General features: G+C 38.0%; 1 pseudogene; it reads left to right on the top strand.

Annotated features, from left to right (window-relative positions):
* LOC107598621 (putative nuclease HARBI1) overlaps positions 1 to 10,398 on the top strand; it is a 22,715-nt pseudogene extending 12,317 nt beyond the window's left edge.
* The last annotated feature ends 1,828 nt before the right edge of the window (positions 10,399 to 12,226 follow it).

The following is a 12,226-nucleotide window of genomic DNA, read 5'->3' on the forward strand; positions in this document are numbered from 1 at the left end:
TTCTCTTTATAACCCCCCCCCAAAAAAAGCCATATTTGTGGAGAATGTGTGATATTGTTGTCACATGCACACAATGACCACTCTTTGTCATAAATTCCTGCAGCTGCTTCAGAGTTGCGGTCCGCCTCTTGATAGCCTTTCTGACCAGTTTCCTCCAGCGCTTTCATCCAGTTTGGAGCGATGTCCTGCTCCAGGGAGGGTCTGTGTTGTACCAAATACCTTTCACTTCTTAATGCTTCTAGGCATTGATAAAGCCTTTGAAATGTTTTTGTCTCCATCTCCTGACTTGTGCCTGTCCACAACTTTATCCCGGAGATCTTCTGACAGTGACTTGCCACCTATAATTGATTGTTTGCTTCACTACCAAGGACTGAAATGCTCCAGGAAAGCTCTTCTCACGCTGAGCTGATCAAAATGAGCACAGCTGATCACAGGTGAAAGTCAAATGGCTTTGTGTGCCATTGAGAAGGTGATCAGCTACACCTGATTGAGTTTACAAGTCATTTTTAGGAGGGGGTGATCCTTATTTTTTTTGTTTTTTGTTTTCTGACATGTTGGTGTTATATCTTTCACTTGGATGTTATAAGTTGCATTGAGTAAATACAGCTGGATAAAACAAAAACTGTGTCTGTCTTCATTTCAGGTTCAGAATCAAATAATCATCAGAATATGATTATTTTAAAAGGGGCTGATTCTTTTCTATACCAACTGTATGTATGCATAGCATAGGTAGAGCTGCTGCTTTTTCAATATGAGAGCACAATTATCTGCTTGCAAAGAATATAATGTGATTTACTGAGAAACTCAATGCAGTTGCAGTAAACTAGCAGTGAGCAATTAGAGAAATTCCCCCGCCCCGGGTGTGACCCAGGATGACCTCTCTCTCATTACGCCACTGCCCAACATGAGTGGGGGAAGAGTAAGCAGTTTCTTTGAGACTTCTGAGTGCAAATCAAACTACCAGACTTTGTCTTCCCCTTATGAAAAGTGAAAAAAAGAATAAAGTTAATGTATAAAGCGATGAACTAGAGGATGTAACAGGATTAACAAGCCTTGAAAATCAACTACATTCTGAGAAATGAAAGAAACAAACAAAATGTAGATACGGCATTGGAGACAAAAGATTTAGACTCCCTGCAAATGTTATGGTAGAGAGGGAACATTTTCATTCCCACAGCTATTTGCTCTATTGCTCTCCATTCCCAAAACAAAGCTTTAAATACAAGCTCCCTGTGTGCCCTCTGACTTCTCACATGACCTGACAACTGTTAACAGCATGCAGTGGGGACTGCAGATGTGACACTAAGCAGTAGGGAAATTCCCCCGCCCCGGGTGTGACCCAGGATGACCTCTCTCTCATTACGCCACTGCCCAACATGAGTGGGGGAAGAGTAAGCAGTTTCTTTGAGACTTCTGAGTGCAAATCAAACTACCAGACTTTGTCTTCCCCTTATGAAAAGTGAAAAAAAGAATAAAGTTAATGTATAAAGCGATGAACTAGAGGATGTAACAGGATTAACAAGCCTTGAAAATCAACTACATTCTGAGAAATGAAAGAAACAAACAAAATGTAGATACGGCATTGGAGACAAAAGATTTAGACTCCCTGCAAATGTTATGGTAGAGAGGGAACATTTTCATTCCCACAGCTATCTGCTCTATTGCTCTCCATTCCCAAAACAAAGCTTTAAATACAAGCTCCCTGTGTGCCCTCTGACTTCTCACATGACCTGACAACTGTTAACAGCATGCAGTGGGGACTGCAGATGTGACACTAAGCAGTAGCGCTATACTTAACATATCTTCTTAGTATTTATGTAATTTGTTCAGAAATGGCTTATTTTTGTTGTTCCTGTTGTTGTTTTGGGAGTGACCATCATTTCGAACAAAGAGTCACTGTTGCCACATGTTTAATGCAAGAACAGTTAAATACAGTAAAAATCAAATGTTATTTTGTTAAAATCAAAAAGAATGTTGAATCAATGAATTGAAATTGACATGTATGTCTGTACTGTATGTATGTAGGTGTGTGTGGCTGTGTGTAAAATAGTATAGTATATCAGTCTGGCAAGTAAGCTAAAAAAATTACTAGCCAATGCATGACGATTATATTGCCAAGGTGTGCGTAGAGGGTTGGATATTGGTTTTATACAACAGTTTATTAAACAATAAGTTAATATTAACTGACTTACATTTTAAACACAATATTGTCTGTTTTTGCTCCATTTCACCAAAGAAAACCAAACAAATCCACAGTAGATCCAGTAGATTCAAACAATTCATTTAACACACAGCTGTGTGTTTATTGAATTGTTTGAATTAAAGATTCAATGACCCATTCATAAAGACTGTGGATGCATTCGAAATATGCATACGTCCAATCTACTTAACCAGCAATCTAGGAAAAATCTTGCTAACTACTGGCAGCTACACATATTTAAGCTACACTATGTAACTTTTTTTTGGCTAAAAAAAAAAGTGCAAAAAAACAACAACATCCAGCCGTTTAAGTTTTTAACTGCTAGAGGGCCAACATTTACATATTATAGCTTTAAAATAATTTATTTTAATATTAAAATATATATATATATATAAATCCAATAATCTTATTCGTTTATGCAATTATAATTGCACTAAATGCATCCATGCCACCTCTGAGCTGCATTAAAAAAATTCTAAGCCACCCCTGCAGTGCAAAAATGAATTCTGTTGATATTAGTTTCATTTGATTGGTACCAGCCCTAGAGTATCTTATTATTCTAACTGAATTTATTGATTAAATGTAAGAATCTGACAAAAGATGATGCATCTAATAAGGTTAGAAAAAAATTGCCCATGCATATAAATGTAAAAACGCCCCAGGAAATCGATTTAATGGGGCACCTTAGGGGAAAAGTTCATTTCTGTCACTGTTAGAAACTAACTAGCCTACAGCAAAGATGTGAAGAATATATGATGAATATGAAAAGCTTTGGGAGTCAGCTGTCCATGACAGGCCTAAACTAGCCAAGGTACCAACAAAAAAACACACTCAGCAAAATATAGTCTAATATAGAGATGATATTTTTGTCAATATCACATCCCCTTATTTCAGGTTTAATACAATATAAATTGACAGCATTTGTGACATAATGCTGATTACTATTAAAATTAATTCCATTGTTTCCAAATTGGCCATACTAACGTCCATAGTAACTGTAATCTCATTTTTTGCCTATTCTTTACAATTAGGCTATCTGTTTTGCTGAAGAACAGGATGGCTATGCTGATCCAACCATCACTAAACCAATCAAACTGGCACTAAATACTCTTTAGCCCACGGAATTCATGCTGTTCTGGTCTTTTTCACAATAGGTGAACAAGGAGGAGAAGGAAAATGGATATAAATGGTGAAGATAGCGATGATAATGATGATATGCTACATCAACTGCACACGTATCAACACCCATTCATCTACAGACACACAACAGTGACAGCCTGTGCATTCTGGACAACTGTGGATAGGTTTTCTTTGCCTTTTCATGAAATACACAGAAATTGTCTATTTTACTGACTCTTGAAGAAGCGGCAATAGCAGCAATGGTTAAAGGCTAAAGAAATCGTTTGTGCAGCAGTAGCAGCTCAGCATTGTATGTTTATAGGTCTGGAGTCCAGGCTATAGGTCAGTGGGAGCTCATTCATTATAACTCAAACTTCAAATTCTAAATAAGATATTTACACAAGCTCAGTCCAGACGTTTTGCTGATGAGTTGAAAACAAATGTGTTTGATTAAGGAGACATGCAAAATGGTCGGGTACCACTGATCTACTAAGTTCTCTAAGTTTCTTTTCTAATCCTTCAAGAACACAGCCTAACACACACACACAAAACTGCTTTGATTTCTTATGCAAAACAATCTCTTACTTCTCTGACTTCATTTGATAGCTTGTGACTGTGACAACGTTACTCATCTTATTCAATGAAAACAACGCAATGGACAGAGCAACACAGTGTGCCAGGCAGTGTCACTTGAAGGCAAATTTCTCATAAATATTCCACAAATTATTGAAAACCTATACTGTAGAGTTGAACATTAACAAAGACATTCGACAAACCCCTCATGCTTACCAAAAGGACTGTTCAGAATTACCTAAGTCACAAAGGTGCTGATAGTGAACATCTCAGCCTATTGTCTGATATGTTTAACTTTAGTGCAGTTGGAACAGCTGTAATTTGCTAATTGGCCAGTGTTAATGTCTCAGATTTGGTTTTAGGTATATGCTGAAGCTATGCTCTTGAATTCTCCTGAGCTCTGCCTTCCTGGGCAACCGAATCATTAGTTGCCTAGTAAGAGCCATTGTTAAGGCCATTCTCAAGTCCTAGATGGCATCCCTCTTCCTCTCATCCATGTGACTTTTAAAATCTGTACTTTCTCTCTTTCATACGATCACTACCTTTTACTCTGTCACTCAGGTAATTTTTCACATAAAATGGCTACAATTCATTATCCATGCATGTGTTTTGTAGCTGATTCAAGTGTAACCTTAAGACAGTACACTGTAAAAAAATGACCGTGAATTTAATGGTAAAAGACTGTAAAAATGCTACAGTAAAAACCTGTTAAATGGTTAACGGTAAATTCCCCTACTATATACGGTGAAAAACTGTATTGGACATCACATGCATTGGACATACGGCATTATTTTACGATAAAGCTGTGATCAGCAGCAGCTGGATGCAATAATCGCATGCCAATGTGCATTGGCTCGTTTAGTTTACACTCGGAGTAGATTGGTCCCTCTAAGCGAGATCCCAATTCGTCGGTCCTCCGACGTGACGTCTCCGTTCCCTCCTTCAGGGAACGAGGGTTACATACGTAACCGAGACGATTTCAGTACTTCAATAGGTTGGTATATTAACATTATGTAAGTTAATGAAATTACGGTATTTCACTGTAAATTTAAGTTAAAACCGTAAAACCTAAAACGTTGCTACCGTATTTTTTACGGTAAAATTCCGGCAACCACAGCTGCCGTTTTTTTACCATACATTTTAAAAAGGCCACACTAGTTTTGAATGTTGACATTTAAGGGTGAGATTGCAACACGATCGCATTCCATCAAAAACATATGCTTTGTTAGTAATATGTGGCAGAGGGTGGTAATAGCAAAAATGCAGTATTATACTATCATGATGTTAACGTTTTATTTTTTCCTACAGCATGAATCTGTAGGAAAAATAGCACTCTATAATAGGCTAACAATTAATTATGCATAATTACATGCAAGTAACCCTAAGTAATCCTAACTCTATAGTACATACATGTAGTTAATTAATATTACTCAGTACGTAAATGTATAATTACACTGTAACAAGGACACCTTAAAATAAAGTAACGCAGTAGCGTTGAAATGTTGTAACTGCAATCACACGCTCCTAAAAGTTGTAGAAATGCATTAGTGAATGAGGCTAGAACTACCACAAATCAATAATAGGCTACTGTAGTCGTATCATCGAACCATGTCACTGTATCCAATAGCAACAGAGGAGCACATTCTCTATCAGCAGTGGTCCCGAACTCGGTCCTGCAGCTCCCAGAGCACCGCACACTTCAGATTCCATCTGAATCAAACGCACCTGATTCGGGATTCAGCTGATCAGTTCATCAGCTCCGAGACCTGAAGTGGGTGTGTCAGATGTGCAAGATGTGCGGGGTTGAGGAGGGGGACCCAGGGCTGGAGCCACTGCGCTACATTCCTCTGCGGAGATTTTTACTACGAACGACGTACGTCACTAAGCATGCAAAGCTCACTTCCCGCGAAAATGAGACATTCGAATGAGTTTATTTTTTTTTGAAGAATAGTTCTAAATTCTAAATAAGACGCAAGCCGCTAACAGAGGCCCACTCATTCACAAACACCAACCTTGTCCATTTGCAACTTCCATAATCGTTCGCCGCAGAATAAGTCTCGCATAAGCATGCGAAATACAATGCTTGACAAAACAGATATTTTCCTCTATAGGGGAAGCAGGCACAGTGCGATGCTCTTTACACAATTGTGTTGTCCGTCCAACAGCATCAAAATCAACCCGACCGCGCGCTGTCCTTGTCCGCTCGGTCTTACCGTTACAGTAGCGTTCCTCACAGCATTAGATGCGGTTTGCCGAATCTCAGCTGCGCTTCCCGGCTTCAGGAGGCTTTTCGTAAATCTCCGGGTCGATTCCGCTGCCATTTCTTCATCGGTGCATTCGGGGCTATAATCTGCAGTATGTGCCACGAATCCGTAATGTGCGCCGAAACCGAAAGATTACGCGCGTCCTTCGTCTCACTGTCTGCTCCGCTCAGCAGCTTCACTACGGCGCGGTGGGCAGGGCTCAGTTTACTCAGCAATCATACAGACCGAGGTCATGCTCATGCTTTTTAATATCATTCCCAGGCGTTAGTGACGATGGAACAACAATGCCAAGTCTGATAGGGCCGAGCAATGCATTATAACATGTGAGATGTCTCCAGTCTCACTTTGACTGCTTCCACATCAGCAGGATGCCCAATGTCTTTCATCCAGGTCAACAGATCAAGTGCATACATCTTTGAACGAGAATTGTATTAGAGAAGCAATAAGTAATATAAAACTAGATGCAACATCTTAAAAACGCTGTTTTTAATGGTTGATTCCTCACGTTGGCAGTTTATGTAAATATAATTACAGATATGTATGCATACAAAAATTGGTCTTACTGCGCAAATTTCGGTGAATATGCCATTTTAGGCAAACTGTCTAGTAGTAGCAGTAGTAGTAGTAGTGCGCGCGAGAACATTTGTTGGACTTTGGTGCCACCGCGCGCCATAAAACAGAACAAAAAGCATGTCAGTAGTGTTTTTTTTTTGTTGCAAATATAAACAAACTTTAACATTTAAATACAACTGTGGATGACAGCATAAATAATGTAAATAACAGGAAGACAATAAAGAATATAAAATATATAACACAAAAAAATACCGTAAAACAAGAAACAAAGTAACTAGGTAATGCATCAAATTCCATTCAACAGATCATTATACAGTTTCACAGGTTTTACACTTTTTGTTGTTGTTGACTTTTTTTAGTGTCGTAATTAAGTAGGTAAAGTCACAAAGAAAATGATTTAAACTGGGTAATTTTGAGGAAAATGTGCATTTATGAATATAACATTTAGCCAATAAAATAAGAACATTTCCTATGTATTCTATGTTATGATTACAATGAGAAAAATAACAAATTATATCACACATGGTTAAATCAATGTCTAAATTGGATTTTGAAGCAAGGAATTTTGACAAGTCAGAACAAAATTCTTTGCCACGGAGGCATTTGAGGAAAATATGATAAATTGGCTCAGTACTAATACATCACAACAGTAGTAATAATCACAAAAATTACAATTCAAATTAACATTACCAAATTTAGATGTAATCTCATTAGTGGGGTATACTGTATAGTAACCATGTTTTGTTTTTTTGGTTTTATTTGTAGTAAAACCATGGTTAATTGTCGAATGGGTCTGCTGTCATCTACTGGTTATAATGCTAATTTCATGTCAAGTTCATCTTAAAAGTCTTTTAAAAGTCTATTTTTTCATGTCATCTTCATAAATGAAAAGTGAATCTTTAAAGTGAATTTTACTGCACAGCTGTAGAGTTGAGAAATAATAAAGGCTTTAAAATATTATAAGTGTTTTAAAAATGTGTTCATGACTATGAAGGTTATTGATTATCAAGAATACCAACAGTTATGATTGTGTTTAGCCTTCTGCATTTAAATGTACAATTACGTGTCTAGGTACTCTCCTGGGATTACCAGACTTGGCATATAAAATTAAAATTATGTTCATATTAAATAACATGAAAGTGCATGTTAATGCTGGTATCATTATTTATGGTGTTGCAAAGATTTTGTTTCTCAGTTTCTGACAAGAGCGAGGCAGGAGAGGTTTCTATGAGGGTCTCAATACCTTTTAGTGCCGATGTCACAATTACGTCACAGTATTAGCTGGAGGCGGTCAATTCAAACCAGCACAGAGTCGGCTACATAAGGAGCTTAAAATGTCATCTTAATGTGTGTTGAGTGTCAGAATTGATGGAGTACAGCCTCCAATTAGAAATTGTATCGCATACCTGCTGTCATTGCCAGACAGAAAACCGACGACAGCTGTGGTTAAACGCAATAAAACGAGCGGACTGGACAGAAACGATCATCAAAAATGCTTGTGTATGCAGCGCACACTTCATATCATACCTTGTATTCATATCATAAGGAAGGCTATGTAAATGAAGCATAAACATTTTTAACGCGATTTTGGACCCGTATCCGGGTCCGCGGAGTTTAAGTGGTGTTAAGGTTAAATAAACTATTGTCTTTTGTTAGTATGGATTATGGTTTGGTTTCAAGTCTAAAGAGTTCTCATGCATGCCCACCTAATCAGAAATTGGGGAACAAGTTAACTAGCAACCAGAGGCTAAACATAAAGGAAACTGTTTGTGTCGTCTTGCTTTCTACAATTACCATAAATGCAGTAGTAGAGAGATGGAACAGTGAAGGCCATATTTTTTTCCTGCTGGCAAATTCTGAAAAAAACAAATGTTTTTGCATATGGGCCCGGGATTGAGTTGCTACGCCACTGCCCTGTAGTTACTAATTTTAAAATCTGTGATACTACATTCATAATAATGGGGTTGATGGGGTGTTTACACGACACCCTTTACAACTAAAAACTGAAAACCTTTAATGAGTTTTGACCATTCACTTACAGTGTTTTGGGGGCCAGAAAATGCAATTTTTTGAAAACGTATTTCAAAGTGCAAGTAAAAAAAAAAAAAAAACGTAGCCATGTAAACTACAAAAATGCAAATTTGTGAAAACTATTACGTGTTTGGCTTTATAGCAGAGGTGATGCTGGAAATCTGTCACAGACATGTCCATTTTTACAAGAGCAACCTGTTGCAGAAGGTGCAAGGATAGTTCGAAGAGCTTTCCGAATTCAAAGCAAAATGCGGGATAGACTGGATCCTTTAGCACAGCACAATAGTTTGCTTTTGGAAAGATACCATTTTTCTTGTGAGGGTATCATTTACCCTCATTCTGAAAAAAACAAATGTTTTTGCATATGGGCCCGGGATTGAGTTGCTACGCCACTGCCCTGTAGTTACTAATTTTAAAATCTGTGATACTACATTCATAATAATGGGGTTGATGGGGTGTTTACACGACACCCTTTACAACTAAAAACTGAAAACCTTTAATGAGTTTTGACCATTCACTTACAGTGTTTTGGGGGCCAGAAAATGCAATTTTTTGAAAACGTATTTCAAAGTGCAAGTAAAAAAAAAAAAAAAACGTAGCCATGTAAACTACAAAAATGCAAATTTGTGAAAACTATTACGTGTTTGGCTTTATAGCAGAGGTGATGCTGGAAATCTGTCACAGACATGTCCATTATTACAAGAGCAACCTGTTGCAGAAGGTGCAAGGATAGTTCGAAGAGCTTTCCGAATTCAAAGCAAAATGCGGGATAGACTGGATCCTTTAGCACAGCACAATAGTTTGCTTTTGGAAAGATACCATTTTTCTTGTGAGGGTATCATTTACCCTCATATTAAAATTGAACTCATCAGAGTCGGGCTTTAACAACAGCACAGACTATGTGCATGGCTCTGAAATTCTTTGTGAGAATGCACCGAAATTCACTATTGGAGATGCAGAGAACTTGGTTAAAAGTGCTGTCTGTCATGCCATTCGCAAAGTGGATCTGGCGCTCAAACATTTCTTGGGGGGTTCTGTGGTATTTCCAAGCCACTTAAGACCCCAGGTTTTGCAGGTACATTATAATTGTTTTTGAAGATCATGCAATCATGATAATGCCAATAAGCAATACTTATGTGTCCCCCAGGCTTGGTGATTGGTGCCAGAGACTGCACACACATTCCTATTAAAGCCCCACTAGGCCCAAATGAAGGGGATTTTGTGAACAGAAAGGGTGTTCACAGTATAAATGTTCAGGTAATCTAATATTAAGAACTCTAATATTTCAGACTAGTATTAGTATATTAAGCAAAAAGGAGCAACATGCAGTTGAGTACAACCTCTTTGATGGTGTGTGACTCTATGTGCCATATCACAAACACGTGCATGACTCAAGCATCTTCAGAGAGTCACATTTATGCACATTAAGAGAAAATAATAATGTCAAGCATAGTGTATTACATATGCTTATGCTGGGCCTAACAGAACTGCATTTTACTATTACACAGGTGATTATGATAAGATCCTGCTTGGGGATGGGGCTATGCTTGCAGGCAGTATTTTATGACGCCATTCCCTGATCCAAACACAGGTCCATAAACTCGTTACAATGACCTTTGGGCAACACTAACACTATGAAACACTATTTTTGATTATTGTTCTTCAATAAAAGACAAGACAACCATGCTTAGGCCCATTTGTATTTCATTTCACTTTTCATTTTCATTTCACAGCATTAAGTCATCTTTTACCTGCAATAACAGATATTGTTATGTTTGGTCAGCAGTCTTACTCTGTGAAATTGTGTATTAGCATTTACTCTAAGTTCCTTTTGAAGCAACTCTATATCCAGTGTAAGTTTTGTCTTCCTCAGACCATCAATTTCATCTTCTTGTTGGAGTATTTGCCTTTTCAGTTCCATATAATCAATCTTTGTTTGAAGGCTACGTTTGTACAGGATACAGATGTCACTCTATGCCTTTGACTTTTGTGGAGAAATGAACTCTCAGTACATTAAAGAAATATATATATATATTCTAATCTAAATGATTGACTGTCCACACTGTGTATCGCAACTGTGAAGATCCGTTTTGTGTATCCCGTGGCACTCCTTCGTTTTACTGAATATTTGCATTGGTTTCTATGGCAGTGACATTGCTTTGGTATGCCTATGCTAAAAATTAGGGGTTAAACGGATCATAGTTGATCCGTATGGACCAGGCCACACGGTTCTGCATGCATGTGATTCACGGATTAATTGCAATATATAACCATCTTAGAGTTAAAGTTGATTAGTTGTATGTGTTTTGTCTTGCAAATTTACACACTCAAGCGACCATTCCAGTGAAAGAAGAGGTGAAAGAACTCAATTCGGTACTTGCATGCTATTTTATGTGTGCATAGGGGTTAATATGTCACAGTCAATATGCTTTTCAAGGGGCCCAGAAACCATAGTGGCACCCCAGAGCTTGAAACAGGTTTGGAAAAAGTGGTAAAAAGAAACTAAACATGATCTGATTCCAATCAGATATGCACAACAATTTCGACTGACAGTCTGAACAAGGCTTTGGACTCCAAAGAACCACAGTGAGAGCCATTATATCCAAATGGAAACAACTCAGGACAGTAGTGAACCTTCCTAAAAGTGACCGACCTTCCAAAATTCCTCAAAGAGCACAGGGATGACTCAACCAGGAAGTCACAAAAGATCCAAGGACAACATCAAAGGTACTGCAAGCCCCTCTTGCATCAATAAAGGTGATGATCCTGCAAATGTTTTGTGGACTAATCAGTCTTTTGAAACCGTTCGGAAGACAGTGGTCCCGTTACATCTGGTGTAAACTAAAAACTCAATTTGTCTAAAAGAGCATCATATTTACGGTCAAGCATGGTAGTGGCACTGTGCTGGTGTGGAAATGCTTTGCTACTTCAGGGCCTGGGGACTCGCAGTAACGAAGTGAACCTCTGCTCTCTACCAGAAAATCCTAAAGGAGAATATCTGGTCTGCAGTCTGTAAACTGAAGCTGAAGTGCAACTATATTATGCAGCAAGACAATGATCCAAAGCACAGTAGTAAGTCCATTTTTGATAAAAAAAATACAAATAAAAAGCTAAATTAGTTGAGTAATTTGGAGTGGCCTGCTCACAGTCCTGACTTGAAGCCTTGACTTGAGACCTGAGATGCTGTGGCAGGACATTAAACAGGCAGTTCATACTGGAAAACCCTCCAGTGTGACTGAACTAAAGCAGTTCTGCAAAGAAGAGCGGGCCAGCATTCAATCACAGCGATATGAATGACTGATCTCCAGCTATCACAAGTGTTTATTAAGTTATTGCTGCTAAAGTTGACACAACCAGATTCTAAGTTTAAGGAGGCTATTCATTTTTCACATGCGCGATAGGACTTGGCTTTTTTTGTGTGCTTTAATAAAAATATAAAAAGTGAAAAATAAAATAAAAACTGTAT

Source organism: Sinocyclocheilus grahami, unplaced genomic scaffold (assembly GCF_001515645.1).
Source record: "Sinocyclocheilus grahami isolate Dianchi unplaced genomic scaffold, SAMN03320097.WGS_v1.1 scaffold253.1, whole genome shotgun sequence".
NCBI classification, from domain to species: Eukaryota; Metazoa; Chordata; class Actinopteri; order Cypriniformes; family Cyprinidae; genus Sinocyclocheilus; species Sinocyclocheilus grahami.